The 24,736-nt window shown below is 43.0% G+C and overlaps 1 protein-coding gene across 12 annotated transcripts in view; it reads left to right on the top strand.

The window, feature by feature from the left end:
- The first annotated feature begins 6,050 nt into the window (after positions 1 to 6,050).
- ADD1 (adducin 1) overlaps positions 6,051 to 24,736 on the top strand; it is a 76,481-nt gene continuing 57,795 nt past the window's right edge. For all 12 annotated transcript variants that reach the window (XM_033419559.2, XM_033419558.2, XM_004265169.4 and 9 more), the window contains exon 1: positions 6,051 to 6,208. The gene's annotated coding sequence lies outside the window, so the exon portion shown is untranslated. The remainder of the gene's footprint in view (positions 6,209 to 24,736) is intronic.

Here is a 24,736-nt window from a genome sequence, read left to right as displayed (position 1 = left end):
GCACCATTTTATGTTCCCACCAGCAATGCACAAGGGTTCTAATTTCTCCACATCCCTGTCAACACTTATTTTTTCTTTTCTTTTTAAAAGATAATAGCAATCCTAATGGATGTTAAGTGGTATCTCATGGTGATTTTGATTTGCACTTTAAGGCTTAGTGATGTTGAGCATCTTTTCTTGTGCTTATTGACCATCTGTATATCTTTGGAGCAATGTCTATTCAAGTCCTTTGCCCATTTCTTTTCTTTTCTTTTTTTTTAATGTTTATTTATTTGGCTGTGCCAGATCTTCATTGCAGCGTGCGAGATCTTTAGTTATGGCATGCAGGATCTTTTAGTTGCAGCACGCTGGCTCTTAGTTGTGGCATGTGGGATCTAGTTCCCTGACCAGGGATCAAATCCTGGTCCCCTGCATTGGGAGCATGGAGTCTTACCAACTGGACCACTGGGGAACTCCACTTTGCCCATTTCTTTTTTTTTTTTTTTTTTCGGTACGTGGGCCTCTCACTGTTGTGGCCTCTCCCGTTGTGGCGCACAGGCTCCGGACGCGCAGGCTCAGCGGCCATGGCTCACGGGCCCAGCCGCTCCGCGGCATGTAGGATCTTCCGGACCGGGGCACGAACCCGTGTCCCCTGCATTGGCAGGCGGACTCTCAACCACTGCACCACCAGGGAAGCCCTGCCCAGTTCTTAATTGGGTTGTTTGCTTTTTTGGTGTTGACTTGTAGACAGTATTTCTTTTTTGTTGTTGCTTTTTAGATATTTATTTATTTATTTATTTTTGGCTGCCCCGGGTCTTAGTTGTGGCATGTGGGATCTTCCTTGTGGCATGCGGGATCTTTAGTTGCAGCATGAAGGATCTAGTTCCCCGACCAGGGGTTGACCCTGTGCCTCCTGCATTGGGAGCGCGGAGTCTTAACAACTGGACCACCGGGGAAGTCCCGACAGTATTTCTTATATACAGTTTTCTTAGATTGGGTTCTTTAGAAGGAAAACCTGAAACAGGGATCTTGTGCAAGTGATTTATTGCTCTTGTGCAAGTAGTCTCAGGATAAGCTGAATGGAGGAATCAGGATAGTGCAAAGGAAAAAACATGGGAAAGAGGTGGTCTCAGCTGGAGACTAGCTTTAGCCTGGTTCTACAGGAAGCTTTGGAATGCGCCTTGTCCTACAGAGTTGGTTTTGCTTTGAGGGGACCAGACTTGTGTGACCCTGGATCAGCATTATTGGCCAGGGGTTGTCTGGGTAGGGAGATAATCTCCTGGGCAAGGGCAGCACTCTGGCAAAAGGGGCTCTCTGGGCAATTAGTAGCTAACATTCACAGCACCTGGAGAGGGGACCACTTTTAGCACCAACGTGGAATGGGGATCTGGACCGGGCATCAATGGCAATTACCAAGTCCACCCCTTGAAGTGCTGAGATCCACTTGTTGCTCATATTAAGTTCAGTCCATTCAGACACAGACTCTTCAGTATTCTCACTGGTCCCAGTATCTGGGAGAACTTCCGAGAGATGGGTAGAGGGATGAACTATGTGGCCCCCACTGCTGCAGTTGGACTCAAAACCACAAATGATACCCAACACCTCCCTTTTCCACCACCCTTTCTAGATTTCTCTTCTTTTTTTTTTTTTTTTTTTTTTTGCGGTACGCGGGCCTCTCACTGTTGTGGCCTCTCCCATTGTGGAGCACAGGCTCCGGACGCGCAGGCTCAGCGGCCATGGCTCATGTGCCCAGCCACTCCGCGGCATGTGGGATCCTCCCAGACCGGGGCACGAACCCGCGTCCCCTGCATCGGCAGGCGGACTCTCAACCACTGCGCCACCAGGGAAGCCCTAGATTTCTCTTCTTGATGGCTAGGCTTTTGGCTCTTCGAGTCCCTGGGAGCCTGTGCTCACTGGGCCATGTTGCCATGCTTGCCTGTTTACAGTCACTGGGTATGGGAGAACCAAGAGCTACCCTGCCCCTCGGAATGCCTGAGTGCCAAATGCACTCCTGCCTGCCTCCATCATGAGGCTGGCAGCCCTACATACAACAACGAGGGTCGGTTACCCCTGCCAACGTGGCCACTTCTTTCTGTGCCTACTGATCTACTAACATAAGTTGTCCCACGTGACCAGGTGGCAGCCATAGCTTCAGCTTTACTAGGTCCCTGGGTAGAAATGTCCTCTTTGGTAATCCAAACCTCTAGGCTCAGTACTTAATGTCGCAGAGCAGGAAGTGCAAGTTCCTCAAGGCGGTGACTGGGTAGTCCACCTGTTAGGGATGGAGCCTCGTGAAGTGGTTACTTCTTTTTTTTTTTAAGATTTTTTTTTGATGTGGACCATTTTTAGTCTTTACTGAATTTGTTACAATATTGCTTCTGTTTTATGTTTTTTTTTTTGGGTTCGCGGGCCTCTCACTGTTGTGGCCTCTCCCGTTGCGGAGCACAGGCTCCGGACGCGCAGGCTCAGCGGCCATGGCTCACAGGCCCAGCTGCAGCGGCGGCATGTGGGATCTTCCCAGACCGGGGCACGAACCCGTGTCCCCTGCATCAGCAGGCGGACTCTCAACCACTGCGCTACCAGGGAAGCCCTATGTTTTGTATTTTTGGCTGCGAGGCATGTGGGATCTTAGCTCCCTGATCAGTGATCGAACCCGCACCCCCTGCATTGGGAGGCGAAGTCTTAACCACTGGACCGCCAGGGAAGTCCCAAGTGGTTACTTATTGGTACAGAGTATGTACCACTTCCTGGAGGACAGTGCTCTGTCCTCCCAGGATGCCATCTCCAGGTTGGAGCCTCATTTGAGCCTTCATGTGCCTAGTCCATCTCTAGTAGATCAGCAACTTCTAGATGGTACAGTTTGTGGTAGAAATGGTGGGTCCCAGGTCATGTGCCCATTGCCATACCTACTTTGCCATAAAGCAGGTCCTTTAGTGCTAGGCAGTTACGTGGGATTTCAGGTCAGCAAACCAGATACATTGTGAGCTCTTGATAATGGTGCTGGCTTAATTACTGCAGGCAGAAAAGGCAAATCCACACCCAGATACATGGCAATCTATCTTGGTGAGTATGGGTTATTGCTTTTTCTCGGGTAGAAGGGATCCAGTGTAATCAACTTGCCACCAAGTGGCCGGTTGGCTCCTCCAGGGGCCTCAGCCTTGGTTTCTGTTGCTGACAGGTTAGACACTGGCAGTGGCAGTAGCTGGATCAGCCTTGGTTATGAGGAGCTTGTGCTGTTGGGCTCATGCATAGCTTCCACCCTGCCACCATGGCTACTTCATTGATGAGACAATTGTGGTGGCAGAGGACAGATCCCAGCTGATCCCCATTGGCTGAGCCATTCCATCTGCTTGGTGTTTAGAGCCTCTGTGGTGGATGCTCACTGGTAGACATTAATATGCCATACAAAGATCTCCATCCTTTGTGCCAGTTCTCACAGGTCCATCCAAATGCTTCTTCCCCATACCTCTTGTCCCTGAACTTCCATGTTTCTCCGTCCAGGCTCCGTCCAGCTAAATCATTTCTCACTGCCCATGAGTTCAGGCCATGTCTCCCTCCCACAAAGTGAGTGGCCAAGTTCACTACTGCAAGCTTTGCCTATTGGGATGATTTCCCTTTGCCACCTTCTTTCAGGGTGACCACTGAATGGGGATACAGTGCAGCATTAGGCCATTTTCAGGCCACACCAACATATTTAGCCAACCTTCCCATGGACCAAGCATATACGTTTTCCTCCTCTGTCACTGTGTCACAGGGAATCCCCTGAGACCACAGGTGAGAGCTAAGGGAGAGGTATCACAGCTATAAGAGTAAGTACATGAATCCAATCCTGGATCAGATGCTTTCAGATGATGATTTATCTACCTGGCTTTATGCCTTGGCGGTCTGACAGAACCAAGTGATGGGCAGTTCTGGCCTCAGATGTCCCATAGAAACACTGCATTTCTACCGGAGCTCAGTAGCAAGCCAGAAGTTACAGCATGGGGGAAGCCATGCTGCATGTCATGTGGGATCTTATACCCCGACCAGGGATTGAACCCAAACCCCCTGCAGTGGAAGCACAGAGTTTTAACCACTGGACCACCAGGGAAGTCCCCAGTTACTTCTTGAGCTGCTTGGATCTGGGTGGGTTTGTAGTTTTCATGAAATTAAAAGAATTCAGCCATTATATCTTCAAACAGTATTTCTGTCCTCCCAACACTCACCTCTATGTTCAGGGACTCCAATTAACATCTATACTAGCCCTCTTGAAGTTGTCCTACAGCTCATTGGTACTCTGTTCATTCTTTTCCAAGCTCTTTTCTCTCTGTTTCATTTAGTTTCTTTTTTCATGTCTTCAAGTTCACTAAGATTTTCTTCTGCTGGGTCCAATCTGTTGTTTGTTTTGGGTTTTTTTTCTGGTTTTTTTTTTTTTTTTTTTTTGGCTGCGTTGGGTCTTAGTTGCAGCACGCAGGATCTTTCCTTGTGGTGCGTGGGCTTCTCTCTGGTTGTGGCGTGTGGGCTTCTCTTTAGTTGTGGCGTGGTTTTCTCTCTCTAGTTGTGGCCTGTGGGCTCCAGGGCATGTGGGCTCTGTAGTTGAGGTGCATGGGCTCCAGAGTGCATGGGCTCTACAGTTTGCAGCATGCAGGCTCTCTCGCTGAGGCATGCGAGTTCAGTAGTTGTGGTGCGCAGGCTTAGTTGCCCCGTGGCCATGTGGGATCTTAGTTCCTTGACCAGGGATTGAACCCACACCCCCTGCAGTGGAAGCATGGAGTCTGCATTGGAAAGCGGATTCTTTACCACTGTACCACCAGGGAAGTCCCTGGGTCTAATCTGCTGTTGATCTCACCCAGTGTATTCTTCATTTCTGACATTGTTTTTCACCTTTATGTTTGACTTGGGTCTTTTTTGTATCTTCTATGTCTCTACTTAACATGCTCAGTCGTCTTCTACTCCTCCCTTCCTCCTTCCAGCAAGCCCCCACTGACACCTCTTGTGGGCCAGGCCTTGTTGCTGGGTGCAAGGGAAACAGAAGTGATAGATGCAGAATTGTGGAGTCTTGTCAGAAAAGTCTTCTGAGAAAAGCCAGTGTCCAGGAGATCAGAGGTTACTGTCTATTATCCATAGACAGTATCCCCGACCCTCTGTGGACAAGGCCAAAGGGGACCCTGCTGGGAGGGAAGGTCTGGATTCCACACTATTCTTCCATTGCTCAGCTCTGGGCCTCAACTTTCTATGGGTATAAAGGGAGCTAGCCCATATGTCTCCCGGGTCTTTTGGGGACTCGGATGAGACAAGGAGGGGCAGTTTTGGGGCAGGTGCTGATGTGATCTCTAGTCTTGCCTTCAGGTCACTGGCAGGTGGCCTGGTCTCACCAATGCCCTGGTTCTGCAGCAGTGACTGTGCTCTTTCAAGCAGCATCAGCAGGCCAGGCTCCAGGCATCAGGCAGCGGCCGCGTCGATGGAGCCTTATCGGGATCCACAGGCCCCGCTCTTCGGGCCCCGCCTGGCTGCCAGCCCGACCCCAAACTTTGCCCGTGGTCCCGGGCACCCTGGCAAGGGCTTCTGGATGCAGACCAGCACAGGGCTGGGCACAGGGGGCAGGGGGCAGGGTCCGTCCGCTGGAGGAGTGGGCGAGGAGGGCAGGGAGAGGCCCCCAGCCTCAGGCTGAGCAGGGCCTGCAAACTACCCTTTGGTAAGCTCTCCTGCGCATCGCACGAATTTGGCCCGCAGGAGACCTCCACGAGCCTGACCAGCAACAAGAATGAGTGACGGAGCGGCTGTGGGTGAGCGGGCGCCGCTGGCACGACGGCCCGGCCTGCTTCAGCGACGAGGCATGAGGGGCTGCAACTGGCCGTCCCCACTCTTTGGACCCTGCTTCGTCCGCAGGGGGAGGGCGCGGCCCCCGAAGTCCGTCCCCGGAAAAGCGGTGGCCAGAGGCTGTAACCCCTCCCGCCCAGGCCCCACCCCACCTCTCCCGCCCTCTCTCAGCCAATAGCAGCACGCGTTGCTGGGAGGTGCAGCAAGGGCTGGGCCTATGGGGTGGTGCGTTGTTGGGCTGCGGCGCCTCAGGCCGCACCCAGCTCGGGCTTCTGGGGCTGAGCGGAGGGCTGAGGGGGCGGGAGGCCGGGCAGGCCGGTGGGGGCAGCCGGCAGGGTACGCGCGGCGGACAGGGGGCGGAGCCGGAGCGACGGGCGGCGGCCGCGCTCAGAGCTGGTAGCCTGTCCGCTGCCCGCGATTCGACTCTGAGGTGAGGCCCGTGTGCAGGACGGCGGCAGGCCCGGGGCTCCAGGCCGGGCGGCGGGGCCTGTGGCGGCGGCGCCTGTGGCGGCGGCGCGGAGGGTGGAGGCGGCCCCGGGGATCTGTCCTGGGCGGGCGGGGGTGGGGTCCCCGTCGTTCGGCCGTCGGCCTTGACTGGCGCAGAGGGGCCGACGCCCTGCAGACCCTTCGTCGCACGGGCTAGTCTGTGGGAGCGCCTGGGCAGCTCGTCGGTGGACTGGGTGGTGGGCTTCGGGCGCCCGTGTGGGAAAGGAGGATCCGGGCCGGACGTTGGGTCAGCGCGGTGCTCGCGGCCGCCGGGTCAGTGGCCCGCAGGGCTGACGGCTCCAGGGTTCGAGCACAGACGCAGATAGACGCGGGCATCCGGGTTCTGCCCGTCTGCTCTCGTGTTGTTGAAAAAACGACAGCTTCTGCCCAAACAAAAGCCATATCTGCCTACGGATGGTAATAGGGTTGTCCTGCAACTTTATTAGAGAAGGAGCTGTTGGTCATCTCGCCCTCTCCTTCCTTCCTTTCTTTTTCGTTTCTTTTAGTGGGGCGGGGGGGGGGGTGTCAGAGGGTCTCTGCCTTTAGCAATTACTTTTATTTTTGCTCTTGTAATTCACGGCTCAAGATATTTACCAGGTCTTTGTGTTCACTTCATGCAGTCTTACCTTAAAGTAAGTATTTTGGTTAACCTCCAACGGCTGGTGGTGTGACCATACGATTTTATGCCTAAATGATATAAAGCAATTTGTCCTATCCCCAAGAACCAAAAACATAGCTGAGAGTGGTGTGCAGTGCTGATAAGTTGTTACAGAAAGGTTTTTTTGCGGGTGAAAAATTGGTTAAATCTTAATGGGGATAGGAAGTAGGCTGCTGTCCTCTTTGCTGAACACATCAGTAGAAGCCCCCAGTGAAAACGAGTCGGAGTCAGTGAGCTGGGGTTCAGCAGGCACCAAAGAGGGGAGGGCATCCCAGGCAAAGAGGGTGAATTGTATGAGGGTGGGATTGTAATAGCTGCAGTCTTTAGTTAATGGGCAGGTGCCAGCCCACGTGTAAATTACTTTTTAAAATCCAGAATCTTAGTATTCTGACTGTGGGTTAAACTAGAATAGTAAAGTTGGTTTTTCTTTTTAGCATCTTTATTGAAGTGTAATTGCTTTACAGTGGTGTTTTAGTTTCTGCTGTATCACAAAGTGAATCAGCTATATGTATACATATATCCCCATATCCCCTCCCTCTTGCGTCTCCCTCCCACCCTCCCTATCCCACCCCTCTAGGTGGTCACAAAGCACCGAGCTGATCTCCCTGTGCTATGCGGCTGCTTCCCACTAGCCGTCTTACATTTGGGAGTGTATATATGTACGTGCCACTCTCTCACTTTGTTCCCAGTCCATTTGCAGATCTGTTCCAGTCCATTCGCAGAAGACGCAGTAGGTCTGCGTCTTCCCGTCTTGCCCCTAGGTTCTTCATGACCATTTTTTTTTTTTTTTTTTTAGATTCCATATATATGTGTCAGCATATGGTATTTGTTTTTCTCTTCTGACTTACTTCACTCTGTATGACAGACTCTAGGTCCATCCACCTCACTACAAATAACTCAGTTTCGTTTCTTTTTATGGCTGAGTAATATTCCATAGTAAAGTTGTTATTTAGAGAAGTGGATGGTTTTGGCAGTCCCAACTGCTTTTCAGAGTTTTGTTTTGTTTTGTTTTTGTTTTTGCGGTACGCGGGCCTCTCCCATTGCGGAGCACAGGCTCCGGACGCGCAGGCTCAGCGGCCATGGCTCACGGGCCCAGCCGCTCCGCGGCATGTGGGATCTTCCCGGACCGGGGCACGAACCCGTGTCTCCTGCATTGGCAGGCGGACTCTCAACCACTGCGCCACCAGGGAAGCCCTTTTCAGAGTTTTGACGTGGGTTACAGCAGGACAAATGGTATGATTTGTTTTACTGCTTGTGTGGTTTTAGTTACAGAGGCTCACTGAATGACAGGAATCTAAATTCCACCCAGTCTCCAAAAGGTGGGATAGTTTCCTTTCTAAAATATAATTTATACTCCTCACCGTTTCTCCTTTAACTCTTTGATGCTATCCGATATTGGTAAGGTTTTGTTTGGTATTCAGTTTTTTGTTATTGATTTTACTATAAAAACTGTTTCTTTAGATCGGTTATTAGTTTTTAGTTAGTTCTTTCAAGTAGTCCTTGTATTGAATCAGAAAATACTGAAATGCTTTAAAAGATACTTTAAAAAAATTAAAAATAATCAAATATCCAGCCAGTGTTAAAATTTTATTGATCATCATAATTTTTTAACAGTTTGACAGTTAATATAAAAAAGACATTTTTATTATGTGAAACTTAGAGTTTAACTGGACTTGTTTATTTATTTATTTATTTTGAATTTTTGAGTTTTATTGTATTTATTTTTTTATACAGCAGGTTCTTATTAGTTATCTGTTTTATACTTATTAGTGTATACATGTCAATCCCAATCTCCCAATTCATCACACCAGCCCCATCACTTTCCCCCCTTGGTGTCCATACGTTTGTTCTCTACTTCTGTGTTTCTGTTTCTGCCCTGCAAACCGGTTCATCTGTACTATTTTTCTAGGTTCCATATATATGCGTTAATATACGATATTTGTTTTTCTTTTTCTGACTTCACTCTGTATGACTGTCTCTGGATCCATCTGTGTCTCTACAAATGACCCAATTTTGTTCCTTTTTATTGCTGAGTATGTGGACTTGTTTATTTATTTTTACATGTTTAATTCTTCCCACACATGTAGAGAGACTAGTATAGTAAACGTCTCTTTACCCTCATCCAGCTTCAGCAGTTATTAACTCATGGCCAGTTTTGCTTTATCTGTACCCCCAAACCCAGATGTCATATCATTTTAGCCATTAAGTATTTCTGTATGTATATCTATATACTTTTTTTTTTTTTTTTTTTTTTTGCGGTACGCGGGCTTCTCACTGTTGTGGCCTCTTCTGTTGCGGAGCACGGGCTCCAGACACGCAGGCTCAGCGGCCATGGCTCATGGGCCCAGCCGCTCCGTCGCATGTGGGATCTTCCCGGACCGGGGCACGAACCCGTGTCCCCTGCATCGGCAGGTGGACTCTCAACCACTGCGCCACCAGGGAAGCCCTATATACATCTTTTTAAAAAGATAAATACAGATATCACTATCACAGAATTCCTTATTACCTTCAAATATCCAACTAGTGTTGAAATTTTCTTGATTTTAACAGTCTGAATCAGGATCCAAATGCTATTCATACATTGTGGCTTATTTTAATCCATAGGCTCCTCCATCTTTTGTTATCTCTTGTAATTTATTTGTTGCTGAAATTGGTGGTTTGTCCTGTGGAATTACACACAGTCTGGATTTTATTCTTCTGTAGTTTACACAGAATTTGCTGTAAATGTAATCTAATTTAGTTAGAGCTGAAGGAGTAGTCAGATTCAGGTTTGATTTGTTTTTGGCAAGAAGACTTCATAGGTTAGTAGGCAGGTAAGGATTAGTAGTCTTTTTTTTTTAATTGAATATAGTTGATTTACAGTGTTTCAGGTGTACATCAAAGTGATTCACATGTACTTTTCAGATTCTTTTCCAATATAGGTTATTACAAGATACTGAATATAGATCCCTGTGCTATCCAGTAGGCACTTGTTTATCTACTTTATGCATAGTACTATCTGTTAATCCCAAATTCCTAATTTATCTTACCCCATCCCCCTTTCCCCTTCGGTAACCATAAGTTTGTTTTCTCAGTCTGTGAGTCTCTTTCTGTTTTGTAAATAAGTTCATTTGTATCATTTTAGATTTCACTAAAGTGATATCATATGCTGTAATGTGTGTGATATATGATATCATACGTCTTTCTCTGTCTGGCTTACTTCACTTAGTATGATAATCTCTAGGTACATCCATGTTGCTGTAAGTAGTCTTTCTTCTTGTTAGGAGCCCTTGATGCTCAATGTTTAGAGTCATTATTTCATGAGGCATTAAAAAATGTTGATAATTTAATTATATAACTTCATCATTGATTAGCTGAATATTTCTATAAAGAGTAATTTCCCCTCCTTCGTAATTTGGTTATCTTGAATTATAACTCTTTAAGGAAAGGCAAGATAAATGCTTAATTCTGCTCCATTTTTTATTAGTTTTCAAAATAATGAGTTGGTGTCCCCCCAAAATAGCCAATGAATTGTGTATATGTATTTGTGTTCTTGTGAACTCATGGATTTAAACGTATTTGATATGGTTCAATTCATTGTAGACCCTTATTGAGGCTCAACTTGTTCCGTCGTTGTCCAATAGGAATCTGTTCAAATCGGCTCCTAAATCCTTTAGACACAACTCTTAATGGTCTTTGATTGCTCTTCTTTCTGGTATGACAAACTGCACCAGGCTCACCTTGTACATTTTCTGTCCCAGCCCTGGAATCATCACTTCTCCAATGGGCCTTGGTTTCTTTTAATGAAAAAATAGTATTTAGTAATCACAATCTGTGCCCTGGAGTTGTTCATTGCTACTAAGTTGATCATTGTTTCTAGGTCTTTTCAGTGCACACATCATGGATTACTGATACTTCTAGTTGTAAAGCAAGAGGACAGAATTCTATTTAACCTTCTTAATCTTGCACCTGTACCTTTTTTTCTTCTAAGACAAACATCTTGATTCTAATTACTCATTGTTTTATCCCACACTGTACATATTTCAGTATCAGAAGAGTAATATGAACACTACCACCAACTGATATAAAGTATTTAAGAGGTTTTTTTGCATCCTTATTTGGAATATGTAGTCAAATTACCGTGTTTTAAAGTCACTTTGAATAGTTACTCCATGATTTTGCCACCACTGGATGCATAGTGTTCGTTTTTTATTTTGCTTTCAATGTTTAGGAATTGCTTTTTTTTGATCTTTTTTCTTTTTTTTTAATTGAAGTAATTTGATGTACAATATTATATAAGTTATAGATAGTGATAAATAATTTTTAAAGGTTATACTCCATTTATAGTTATTATAAAATACCGACTAAGGAATTGCTTTTTGTCTTGTTTTGTTTTTAGATTCCATGTATAAGTGGGACCATACGGTATTTGTCTTTCTCTGTCTGACTTATTTCATTTATCATAATGTTCTCGAGGTTCATCCATGTTATAGAATGTATCAGGATTTTCTTCCTTTTTAAGGCTGAATAACATTCCATTGTATGTAAATACCACATTTTGTTTATTCATTCATCCCTCAGTAGACAGTTGGGTTGCTTCCACATTTCAGCTATTGTGAATACTGCTGCTCTAAACATGGATGTACAGATATCTCTTTGAAACCCTACTTTCAGTTCTTTGGGATATATACCCCGGAGTGGAATTGCTGGATCATATGGTAATTCTGCTTAAAAAATTTGGGAGAACCACTGTACTGGTTTCCACAGTGGCTGTACCATTTTACATTCCCACTAGTAGAGCAGAAGGGCTCCAGTTTTTTCACATCCTTGCCAACATTTGTTTTCTTTTTATTGATAGTAGCCATAATAGTCATCCTAATGGGTGTGAGGTGGTATCTTGATGTAGTTTTGATGTGCATTTCCCTAATCCCACCAGGCTTTTTTTCACTTACCATTTGGCATCCATGCCAGACTATAATATAGACATATTTCTCATTCCTTCCTCCAGTTGCATTGTGCTCCTTTACGTGGTTGTACCATACTTTATTCAAGAAGATATGACTGCTTTTTAATGAACATTCAACACAAATATCTTGTCTGATAATGGCATTTTTTTCTTTTTTATAAATTTATTTATTTATTTTTGGCTGCATTGGGTCTTTGATGCTGTGCGTGGGCTTTCTCTAGTCGCAGCAGGCAGGGGCTACTCTTCGTCGTAGTGCGCGGACTTCTCATTGCGATGGCTTGTCTTGTGGCGGAGCACGGGCTCTGGGTGCATGGGCTTCAGTAGTTGTGGCTCCTGGTCTCAGTAGTTGCGGTTCACGGGCTTTAGAGCGTGGGTTCAGTAGTTGTGGCGCACAGGCTTAGTTGCTCTGTGGCATGTGGGATCTTCCCAGACGAGGGTTTGAACCCGTGTATCCTGCATTGGCAGGCGGATTCTTAACCACTGTGCCACCAGGGAAGCCCTAATTTTTTAAGAGCTTATTTGTGAGAAATAATGTTCATGGCAAATTATTAAAGGTTCATCTGTTCCCTTAAAGCAGGGGTTAACAGACTTTCTGTAAAGGGCCAGATAATAAATATTTTAGGCTTTGAGGGCTGTATGATCTCTGTTGCAACTACTCAGCTCTGCTGTTGTTGCATGAAAGCAGCCATAGATGATATGTAAGTGAGTGAGCATGACTGTCCCATAAAACCTTATTTATGGTTGCTGAAATTTGAATTGATTTTCGTGTCTATCATATATTTATGTTTCATACAATTTTTTTTAGCCTTTAAAAATCAAAGCTTGTGACCCTTTTAAGAACAGGCAGTGGGCTGGATTTGGCTTCAGGCGGGGCATCATTTGCTGATTTCTGCCCGGAGTTTAAATTTTATCATTAGATCAAACTAGACATCTGCCTCCTGGACTTAATTGTTTTGTCTGCCAGTGGACTTTCTTTCGTTGCATCCTGCTTTGGTCTACAGTAAGGAACTATGTAGGAGAAATACTGTCCTGAGATGCCACATGGTATTGGTTGCAGGGCTATCACTGGGGGCTTTGTCCATTATAATAAATGAAATAAAGACTGTTCATTCTTCAAGAAATCTTCTTTACTCTTCTTTGAGTAGAATTTTCAACTTCATTATTCTAGTTCTATCCCAGAATGAATTTTTATATTTCATGTTTGTCCTTTAATGTATTTCAGCTGTGGTTCCATAGTAACAGCTACTTGGAGTTAGAAACACCTGGTTACACCTAGCTGTATAACTTTCTTTGCCAAATTAATATTTTTTAATTTAATTTTTATTTTATTTTGGAGTATAGTTGATTTACAATATTGTGTTAGTATCAGGTGTACAGCAAAGTGATTCAGTTACACATATACATATATCCTTTTTTTTCAGATTCTTTTTCCATATAGGTTATTACAGAATATTGAGTAGAGTTCCTTGTGCCACAGTAGGTCCTTGTTGATTATCTATTTTATATATGGTAGTGTATATGTTAATTCCAAACTCCTAATTTATCCCTCCCCCGACCTTTCCCTTTTGGTAACCCTAAGTTTGTTTTTGCAGTCTGTGAGTCTGTTTCTGTTTTGTAAGTAAGTTCATTTGTATCATCTTTTTAGATTCCACATATAAGTGATATCATATATTTGTCTTTGTCTGACTTACTTCACTTAGTATGATAATCTCTAGGTCCATCCATATTGCTGTAAATTTTGCCAAATTAATCTTAAGCTAGCATTAAACCTGGCCCAGAGGAAGAACCCAAGAAATGGCAAAGCCCCTTTCCTACCCTTACCTCCATCACTTGCTCCACCTCTTATCCTTGGGCACATCACTTCCCTTTTTCTGAACTTCAGTTTCCCCATTTGTGCAGTGATGATAATACCTTCCTTAACTACTTCAAAGAATTTGTATGATGAGTAAATGAAAAAGTACTTTGTAAGTGATAGGTGCTGCTCAAGTGTGTGATTTATTATCACATATTTAGAATATACTTGGGGGCAAAAAGGAGAGAGGAACCATTGCTGATGGTGCAGTAACTTCTCTTAAATTCACCCCCAACAATTATTTATCTCATGCCTTTTGCGTGTGAAACATTGTACTGAAAAAGCAGATGCTATGCATATTGTAGCTCATCTTGCCAAATGAGATGATACTGTTTGAGAAAATGTAATGCTTGTAATTCAGAGGTACCGTTGCCACAGAAGCTTACTACACAAAATTGTAGATTTGAGCCAAAGGTCTGGAAGCTCAAAACCTTGGGGTAAAATCTTTTAGTTTTACTTTAAAGATGTTGCTTCACTGTCTGTTTTTTGTTTTTTTAATAAATTTATTTATTTTTTGGCTGTGTTGGGGTCTTTGTTGCTGTGCGTGGGCTTTCTCTAGTTGCGGCGAGCGGGGGGCTACTCTTCGCTGCAGTGTGTGGGCTTTTCATTGTGGTGGCTTCTCTTGCTGCAGAGCACGGGCTCTAGGCATGTGGGCTTCAGTAGTTGTGGCACATGAGCTCAGTAGTTGTGGCTCACGGGCTCTAGAGCACAGGCTCAATAGTTGTGGCGCACGGGCTTAGTTGCTCCGCGGCATGTAGGATCTTCGCGGACCAGGGCTCGAACCCATGTCCCCTGCATTGGCAGGTGGATTCTTAACCACTGCACCATCAGGGAAGCCCTTCACTGTCTTCTTGCTTGCATCACCTCCTACAAGCAGTCTGCTGTCATCCTTATGTTTGTTCTTCTACATAACATGTGTTTTTCTTTGGCTGCTTTTAAGATTTTCCCTATCACTGGTTTTGAGCAATTTTATAGTATTTTGATGTGCTTTTGTATTCAGTAGTTTTTTTCATGTTTCTTGTGCTTGGGGTTCATTGAGTTGCTTTCTTGGATCTGTGGGTTTATAGTGTTTGTCAAACTTGAGAAAATTTTGGCCATTATTTTTTCACGTTTCCTTCTCCATGTTGCCTTTGAGGACTCCAGTCCCATTCATGTTAGACCATTTAAAGTTGCCCCACAGCTCACGGATGCTCTGTTCATTTATTTGTCTTTTCTCTTTATGTTTTGTTCTGGTTGTTTTTTGTTGCTCTGTCTTTATATTCACTACTCTCTCTTCTACAATGTTTAATCTATCATTGATCTTGTTCAATGTAATTTTTCATCTTACATGGTGTAGCCTTCATCTTCAGAAGTCCAATTCATATCATATTTATAGTTTTCATCTCTCTACTTGAGATTTTGAACATATGTAATACAGTTGTACTAACTGTTTTAGTGGCCTTGTCCACTAATTTTAACTCCTCTTTCAGTCCTGGGTTGGTTTGATTGATTTATCTCTTCAATATGGGTCATATTTTCCTGCTTCTCTGCTTGTTGGGTAAGTTTTTATTGGATTTCAGACATCGTAAATTTTACATTGTTGGGTTCTGAATCATTATTTCTTCCTATAAACGTTCTTAAGCTTTGTTCTGTTATGTTAGCAGTAGGACTTTAGAATTTTTCCTGCGTTGGAGATGGTGAATGGCAACATTTTCTTTTTCTTTTTAATATATTAAATTCCTAGCTTCCTTGAGAATCTAAAGTTAGTGAAACAACAACAACAGCACTTTACCTTGAATCATATTTATCCTTTTGTTTTTTATTTCCCCCCATGCTTTGGCAAGTTATTTTGGCAAGTAGAAGGGATGTCTTTTTTTGAATTTTCTATCGTCTGAGGTTTTAAAAATTGAATCTAAGATTTGGTTAAGTAGCAGACAGATTAAACATGCTAATACTTGCTTAGTTTGTTCAGTGCTTGCTGGTTAACACATGGCTCCTTAAAATATTTAGGTTATCTTAACATAGCATAATGTTAAACTTTAACAAAACTGTTTAATAGTTAATGCTTGTTCTGACCTACATGCAGGAAACTTGAGTTGGAAGGAATGAAGGGAAGCAAGTTTAACTCAGTTTTGCCCTTTGAGCTTTATTTATTCCAGAAGTACCTTTTTAAACAAGTGTTATGACTAATGTATAATATTGTCTTTGATATCTGTTAGCTTCAAAGTGTTGAGCATATTTTGACATGATTTTGTATGAATTTAAGCTACATAGGAGAAGAATAGCATTTTTAAATACAGTAGGACTGGAGTGTGGAGGACACTTATTTTTAAATTAATTAATTTGTTTTTATTTTTGGCTGTATTGGGTCTTCGTTGCTGCTCATGGGCTTTCTCTAGTTGAGGCAAGCAGGGGCTACTGTTTGTTGCAGTGCGTGGGCTTCTCATTGTCGTGGCTTCTCTCGTTGCAGAGCATGGGCTCTAGAGCGCGGGCTCAGTAGTTGTGGTGCATGGGCTTAGTTGCTCCGCGGAATGTGGGATCTTCCCGGGCCAGGGATTGAACCCGTGTCCCCTGCATTGGCAGGCGGATTCTTAACCACTGCGCCACCAGGGAAGTCACTTAACTTTTAACTGAATAGTGTCTTGAGAACGTAGTCTGCCAGGATAAAATGACAGTAATTTTTAAAATGTTATTTTGCAAGCATGTTTTCCATTCTGTAGCTTTCATTAACTTGCAGTCCCATCTCTTCACCTATAGTTATTGAGCACCTACTGTACTCTGGGTACTATTCTGGGCACTGAACAGAGCAGGGAATGAGACACATTTTCCTTTCTTGGGAACTTATATTCTAGAAAGAGAGGTTATGTAATGAAGAAATACTGTAATGTCAGATAGTAACAACTGCTGTGAAGACCATGTAACTGGTTAAGGGAACAGGATAAGGGAATGGAGAATGGTGGCAGCAAGGATCTGTTCCAGATTGGGGAGGGAGGTAGGCTTCTCTAAGGAGGTGATGTTTGATCAGAGATCGAATCTGTGTGCATTTGGGGGAAGGCATCTGGGCAGCAGAGACCCGTCTCACTGTACATGGTTTCTTGTTGCCTGTTGGTGGGGGCAGGCCATGTAGGCTAGACATCTGGAAAAGAAAACCCTCGTGGGCTGTGAACTCGATGGGGAAGCAGAGCATGTGCTGTTTGCCCGTTTCCCTATACTTGGGTAAGGCCTGGCGCTGGGTAGTGTAGATATGACATTGATTGTTTTGGTGGAGCCCATGTAATAATGACAAAATTATTGTTATTATTAGTAGTGTCATAATTAAATCATGAAGTTTAATAATAGCCACAGTTAATTTTTATTGAGCACTCCATGGGAAGTATTGTTGTTGTCCCATTTTGCAGATGAGGGAGCTGTGAGACGGGTTAAGTATTATAACTTGTCCAAGAGCACACAGCCAGAGTGGTGGTGTGTACCTATACCTCCTTTAAAAAATAAATTGTTACGCATAATGATATTGATTTTACTCCTCCTTAATACATCTTGGCGAATACTCCGTAGCAGCACAGATAAATCTATTTCGTTCTCTTTAATAGTCTCAGGTATTTCGTCGTAACAATACAATTTGTTTAATCACTGCTGTATTGATAGGTATTAGTTTCCAGATTTTTACTGTTGTAAACTTTTTCAGTTAATATTCTTTGTCTTTGAGCACTCTGAAGTATATCTGTAGATATAGTCTCGAAGTGAAATTGCCTGGTTCAAGGATATTTGTACTTTTAGTTTCCATAGCTGTTTCCAAATTACCCTCCTAAGGAGTTATGCCAGTTTATATTCCCACCAACTACATGTATTCCCCACATAAGAAAGTGTTGACGTGTAACATAGAGGTAATCACAGTACTTATTTTACACAGTTATTGTGAAGATTAAATGAATTAAATGCATAAAAGCTACCTAGTAAGTGGCTGTTATATATTATTAATATAATTATTAACCATGTTTCTGAACCTTATTACCAAAAATATTATAAGCCTAGGAACTGTTTGAGGAGGTTGGAAAAGGGGGTTTATACGACTGACCGTATATGCTCCCCAAATACTGTCCCCGTTTCAGAACAGCTTAGCTCTGCGTCAAGGCCTTGGGAGCTGTGGGGACCTGGGAGCTTCAGGCTGATGTGGGAATCGAGCCCGCAGGCACATGCAGACAGGACCGGGGTGCCCTCAGAGGCAGCGCACAGTGGGTGTTGACTCCACGTGTGCCTCCGCAGCACCCTGCAGTAGCAACCTTCAGTGTTTCCATGGGGGGGAGGAGGCCAGCGCTGGGAGGCACCTGTAGAATACCGTGTCTCAAACCCTTTTTCTCCCCTTCTCTTCATCTGATAAGGCTTAGTTTAAATTTGCCTTTTGCACTGACTTACGGAGAATGATTCAGGGAGCTCCTCAGCAAAGCAGGCGGTTTTTCTCATCCGCATGCTGTTGCTTGAAATGTCTTGTGGAGGAAACAAAGCAGTGTGGTGGTAAGGAATGAGCAGGTCTTCAGCCAGAAGGTGCGAGTTTACTGCAGGTTCACTGAGGGTTACCCAGCAGTGGGTGGCAAAGTCACTTAACTGCTCCCAGCCTCAGTTCTCTCTCACAAAATGAAACAGTTATAAGATGCAAAGGAGAGAATGTTGCGAAAACCCTTTGAAAATGCAAATGCTGAAGAACATATATGTTCACACAAAAATTGGTATGTGAATGTCCGTAGCAGTATTACTCTTAATAGCTGAAAAGTGGAAACAAACCCGGTAATAAAGAATGAAATACTGATACATGCTGCAAATGGATGAACTTGGAAAAGGTTTTGCTAAATGAAAGAAGCCAGAGAATCAGAGGTGGTAGGGGAGGGGAGGAATAGGATTGGGGACTGACTGCTAATGTGTGTGGGGTTTCTTTTTGGGTGTTGAAAATGTTATAAAATTAGATCGTGATGATGGTTGCACATCTCTCTGTATATACTAAAACCCACTGAACTGTACACTTTAAGTCGGTGAATTTTATGATATGTGAATATATATCAGTAAAGCTGTAAAAATGCGAATGCTGCATTAGGCATTTTATTCTCACTGAAGTAAGTTAGTTGTCAACTATTGGTATAGTGCTGGGTATTAGGGATATAGTGTCTGGATGCAATTTGCCACTCAAACTGTGTAGCCCTGGATCAAGCTGGTGAAATTCTCTGAACTCATTTTTTTCTTTGGTTGAAACAGAAGTAGTAATAGTAACAGTCTTGTCTAACTAGAAGTGTTGTGAGGCCACAGTGAGAGAACTTTTGAATGCATGTGGTACATAGGTATGCTGTCAGTGTGCGTTTCCTCTCCTTTCCTCCTTTTCCAGTGTATAGACCAGGGAGAAGCAGATGTTAAGTGGGAAAGGCACAGAAAGGCAATAAAGAGTCCTGTTTACTAGCTACTCCCACTCTTTTTTTTTTAATAAAGCTATGTGCAGAGATATTTTTGCTTTGTTACAGCTGTATGTATTTGCAGCTTAGCAAGAACTTTGTGGTTAAGCCATGCTTTCCAAGATTAGAAAATGTTTTAGTTAATAGGCCAACCTTGTTCCCAGGTGATACCATTAATCAGGTTATTATTGTATAGAGCTTCAGGCAAGAAGGGAGGGTAGAAATGATTCTTTTTTTTTTTTTTTTTCTTTTTTGCGGTACGCGGGCCTCTCACTGCTGTGGCCTCTCCCGCTGCGGAGCACAGGCTCCGGACGCGCAGGCTCAGCAGCCATGGCTCACGGGCGCAGCCGCTCCGCGGCATGTGGGATCTTCCCGGACTGGGGCATGAACCTGTGTCCCCTGCATCGGCAGGCGGACTCTCAACCACTGCGCCACCAGGAAAGCCCTAGAAATGATTCTTGAGTCTCATAGAATGAACTCCTTTTAAGACTGAGTGTCTACTTCAGTAGGAGAGATGTGAAGGTAGTCTGTCCATCTTTAGGGGAACTAGATGACCCCTCCATCCAGATACTCTCTATCTCAGTTTATTCTGAGAATCGTCCTCAGGAACTGAAGCACAACGTACATTGACAATGTAACCACTGGGAATGTCTCTGACCCAGGATGTCTGGAATACTGAATGTGCTCCGTTTTCTGCATAGGGTGTTTGACTAATTGTTTTGGAAAGCAGGGAATTTCTTCAGGGAAACATTTCTTTTCCAGCATTTCATCAAGCGATAATAGTATGAATTTTCTTTGTCTCTAGTTTGTAAATGACAGTAGTCACATTTAGGAGATTTATTAATTCACTGAACTTTTAAAAGGCCTTTAGTGTGCCAGGCATTGCACTGGGCATTGGGAATCAAACATAACAAGAACACAGGTCCCACTTCAAGGGCTCTTGGCTCTTCAGGTCAGACAGAGAGGAAGCCCATGAGGATGAGTACACAGGAACTCCTGCTAGGGCCTTCTCTGTAGGGACACGAGGTAGATCTCTGTTAGAGGTGTCCAGATCACTGAGATGTTTCATATCACTCACTCACAGTTATTTTTACCATTTCTATTTTATAAAAATCAAACTAGCAGTTTTAAAGTATATTTTACTTTTTCTTGGTGGATAGTTTTCATTTTGATTGCTTTGTGATGCACTAGGGTGAAGTAGAATCCTCATGAAAATAGTGCGGATTTTGCTGACTACAACTATGGCAGGTTGCCAGTACCTTTTTCATAAAATGAGTTACTTGTACGTTATTTCAGCTCTTGACCCCAGATTTATTGCGCTGTGAAAACAGCCATGACATCATCTTTTTTTTTTTTTAAAGGCAAAAAGGAAAAATCCAGTTTTGGGTATATTGCCTTTCTTTTTTTTTAATATTTATTTTTTGGCTGCATTGGGTCTTAGTCACGGCACATAGGATCTTTCATTGCAGCGTGTGGGCTCTCTTGTTGTGGCACGCGAGCTCAGTAGTTGTGGCACGTGGGCTTAGTCGCCCCGCAGCATGTGGGATCTTAGTTCCCCAACCAGGGATTGAACTGGCGTCCCTGCATTGCAAGAGGGATTCTTAACCACTGGACCACCAGGGAAGTCCCCCATGACATCATCTTTATTCTCAGTAAAAATCAAGGCTGAATGATAGTTGCAAGAATAGATAAACATGAGTTACATCGTATGTGATGTATGTTTTTTTTCCCGTGAAGGAGCATGTGGTTTGTGCTTTTATTTTTTATTTTTTGGCCATGCCTCACAGCTTGCAGGGTCTCAGTTCCCCATTCATTTCTGGGCCACAGCCGTGAAGGTGCTGAATCCTAACCACTAGACCACCAGGGAACTCCCATAAAATTTAATTGTTTTGGAAAGCAGGGAGGTGCAAGGTTCTCTATACTTATAATGATCTTTTGATTACATTATTCTTTTTTTTTCTATTTATTGTTTGCTAATTTTTTGACTGCTTTGCCTGTTTTAATAATTGAGCAATGTTTTGGTGTTAATCTACCCATTATGGGTTAATCTATCCATTATGATGGTAGATTTGTCAATTTTTCTCTGAGTTTTTATAGTTTTTGCTTCATATGTGTTGACACCATTTTAATAGGCATATATATGTATCTTCCTGTTGAATTGAAATATTTTTTCGTTACTTAGGATAGCACTTCCATTCTAAAGTAATGCTTTTATTTTCCATGGTCTTTATTGTCTCACATTAATATAGATACTCCAGCTTTTTGTTGTTGTTGTTTGCGTGGTATACCTATTTTCATCCATTAGCTTTCAAACTTTCTATGTTCTGTTCTTACGTTTTATGGGGATGTTAGCTTTTTTGTGGCTGCTATAACAAATTACCACAAACTTGGTGCCTTAAAACAAGAGAAATTCTTCTCTCACAGTTCTGGAGGCCAGAAGTCCAAAATCAGAATCACTGAGCCAAAATCTGTGTTGGAGGGAACATGCTTCCTCTAGACCTTCTAGAGGAGAGAATTTGTTCCTTGACTCCTACGGCTGCCAGTATTCTTTGGCTATAGCTGCATCACTCCAATCTTTGTGTCCCTGATCAAATTGTCCTCTTTTATGTCTGTGTAGCCAAATCTCCCTCTGCCTCCTTTTTGTAAGGATACTGGTGATTGCATTTAGGGTCCACCCAGATAATCCAGGATAATCTCACCATTCCCAATACCTTAATCACATTTCCACAATCTTTGCAATGTAAAGTAACATTTACAGGTTCCAGGGATTAGGACTGATTTCTTTGGTGACCATCCTTCAGCCTACTACAATGGGTATTATGTCTGGCTTTTAACTGGCATAATACATTTACATTTATTGTGATTCTGATAAATTTGTACTTCTTCTGTCATCTTACAATTTGTCTTCTATTTGTAATTTTTTTCCCTGCACTCTTGCCTTTTTGAACAACCAAGTCGTTTTGTTTGTTTTTCATTATGTACTCCCTTTGTTTGGTTTGGAAATTACATACTCTATTATGTTCTTTTAGTGGTTGCCCTTGAAGTTTTACCATGCATATTTAACAAAGTGAAATTAATTTCATATTCCACTACAAGAGAAAACAAAGATGTTAAAATACTTTAATTCCAATTAAACTCAATGATCAAGTTACATGCTACTCTGATCCAGTATTTTAGTCTAGCCTTTTTTTTTTTAGCCTCATAAATTGGACAGCATCATCACTATGTTTTTCAAAAACATTTTTAGATTTACTTTCCCGTTTTCTTTACTCACAATGCTTATTGCATTTCTGATTTTCTTCCTGGGATCATTTTTTCTTCTTTAAAAGCTCCTGGGCTTCCCTGGTGGCGCAGTGGTTGAGAGTCCGCCTGCTGATGCAGGGGACATGGGTTCGTGCCCCAGTCTGGGAGGATCCCACATGCCGTGGAGCGGCTGGGCCCGTGAGCCATGGCTGCTGAGCCTGCGCGTCCGGAGCCTGTGCTCCGCAACGGGAGAGGCCACAACAGTGAGAGGCCTGTGTACCGCAAAAAAAAAAAAAAGCTCCTTTACTGTAGGTCTGTAGGAGGTACCTCTGTTTTTGTTTATCTGGAATGACCTTATTTCACATACATTCTCGAAAGATAGGCTTGCTTGGTATAGAAATCTAGATTGACAGTTATTTCCCTTTCAGTAGTTTCTCTACTTTTGTTGTTTCTGTTACAGGTTTGCCAACAGTCTAATTGTAATTCCTTTGTAGGTGATGTCTTTTTTTCCTCTGCTTTTATTTATTTATTAACATCTTTATTGGAGTATAATTGCTTTACAATGGTGTGTTAGTTTCTGCTTTATAACAAAGTGAATCAGTTATACATATACATATGTTCCCATATCTCTTCCTTCTTGTGTCTCCCTCCCTCCCACCCTTCCTATCCCACCCCTCTAGGTGGTCACAAACAACCTAGCTGATCTCCCTGTGCTATGTGGCTACTTCCCACTGGCTAACTGTTTTACGTTTGGTAGTGTATATATGTCCATGCCACTCTTCCTCTGCTTTTAGAAAAAAATTTTTTGCCTTAGCTATTCTGAAGATTTGTTACAGTATTTATGAGGCATGGATTGCTATTTATTTTGCTTGGTATTTGTGGATTCGTGTCTTTCAGTTATGTAAAATTGTCAGCCATTCTCTCTGGATACTGACTCTTTTCTATTCTTTATTATCTCTGCTTGTAACTCAGTAAATGTGTAGTAGATTTTCTTATTCTGTCCTTCATATCTTTTCTGTCATAATTTGCATCTCCTTGTCTCTCTGTGCTGGTTTCTGGATAATTTTTTTCAAACCTGTCTTTTAATTCATTGATTCCTGTATGTAAACAGGAATCTCTCTCAAAGCTGTTACTAATTCATTAGTTGATTAAACTTTTTTTTCCAAATTATTTCATTTCTAAAAGTTCTCTGTGGTTTCTTTTTCAGCTCTGCCTGCTCATTTTTGGTAGTCTCTGTGACTTGTCGTATTTATGACTAATTTGTTTTTTAAACATTTCATACATAGTTATTCTGTGTTCTGTGTTATAATTCTAGTATTTGAAGTCTTTGAGGGCTTGGACGTATAATTTATTTTTTTCAGTGCCTGTCACTCATGGAGATTGTTTTTGGGTTTACTGAATTTTTGACTTGGACCTCTATTTGGTTGATCTTAACCTGTGGAAGAACCTGGGGAGTCAACACTGAGGATGTTTTTTCCTGAGAAGATTGTATTTACTTCTACTGTGAGCCAAGGTTATTCAGCCTGAGACCATTTCCATCCCCTTGCAGAGTTCAGCTCGTCAGCTCCTCCTTTTTTGCCTCTACCAATGCAGATTTTTGTTGTTTGACCTCTGGTAATGTCACTTTCTGTGAGTGATTCCAATTCAGAGTTCTAGTTTTAGTCTCAAGGTTTTGGCTGTTGTTGTTGTAGTTGTTGTTTAGCCCTTGGAGGTTTTATGTATTTCGTACTTGCAAATCTTATTTGAGTGGTAGGGCCTCACATATTTCTTACTTGAGATCTCCAAGTGGTATTTATTAGTAATGGAAATAGTGGTTGTGCATTGGTTTAAAACTGAAGAAAAGCATGTTTAGTATGAGGTGATTCTAAAATGCACAGTTAGAGTTCAGTGGAGTGAGTGAGGTGTTGATGTTCTTGGTACAGGAAGGAGCTGGCTACAGGTTGGCCAGCATATAAGACGTGGCTAAAGTCATTTGCTCAGTTTTGTCATCTGTAAAATGATCAGGTGGCTTCTCAAGTTCTTTCTGGTGCTAAAAATGTATACTTCCAAGGTTTCTTCTTACTGCTTTTTATTTCTATTATATTAATTTAAAAAGCATTATTTAAGATCTGTGTTCAGAGCATTGTGTTAGGAATTTTGGAAGGTAAAGCATTGTAATAGCTGCTGCCTCAGTAAGCTTGCAGTCTAGGAATTGTATTAAAAACTGACAATAAAGAGCAGTGATATAGTCTGTGAGAGGGAACTCTAAAAAGTGGTGCGGCTGTGTGTTCCCTGTGCACGTTGAGGAAGACAGTTAATTAGTGCCCGTCATAGAATGTTCTTCCAGGATTCTTTTGAAAGAGCTTCAGTCAGTCTTTAAA

Source organism: Orcinus orca, chromosome 4 (genome assembly GCF_937001465.1).
Source record: "Orcinus orca chromosome 4, mOrcOrc1.1, whole genome shotgun sequence".
In the NCBI taxonomy this organism is placed as follows: domain Eukaryota; kingdom Metazoa; phylum Chordata; class Mammalia; order Artiodactyla; family Delphinidae; genus Orcinus; species Orcinus orca.
This window is presented reverse-complemented; position numbering and strand designations above follow the sequence as displayed.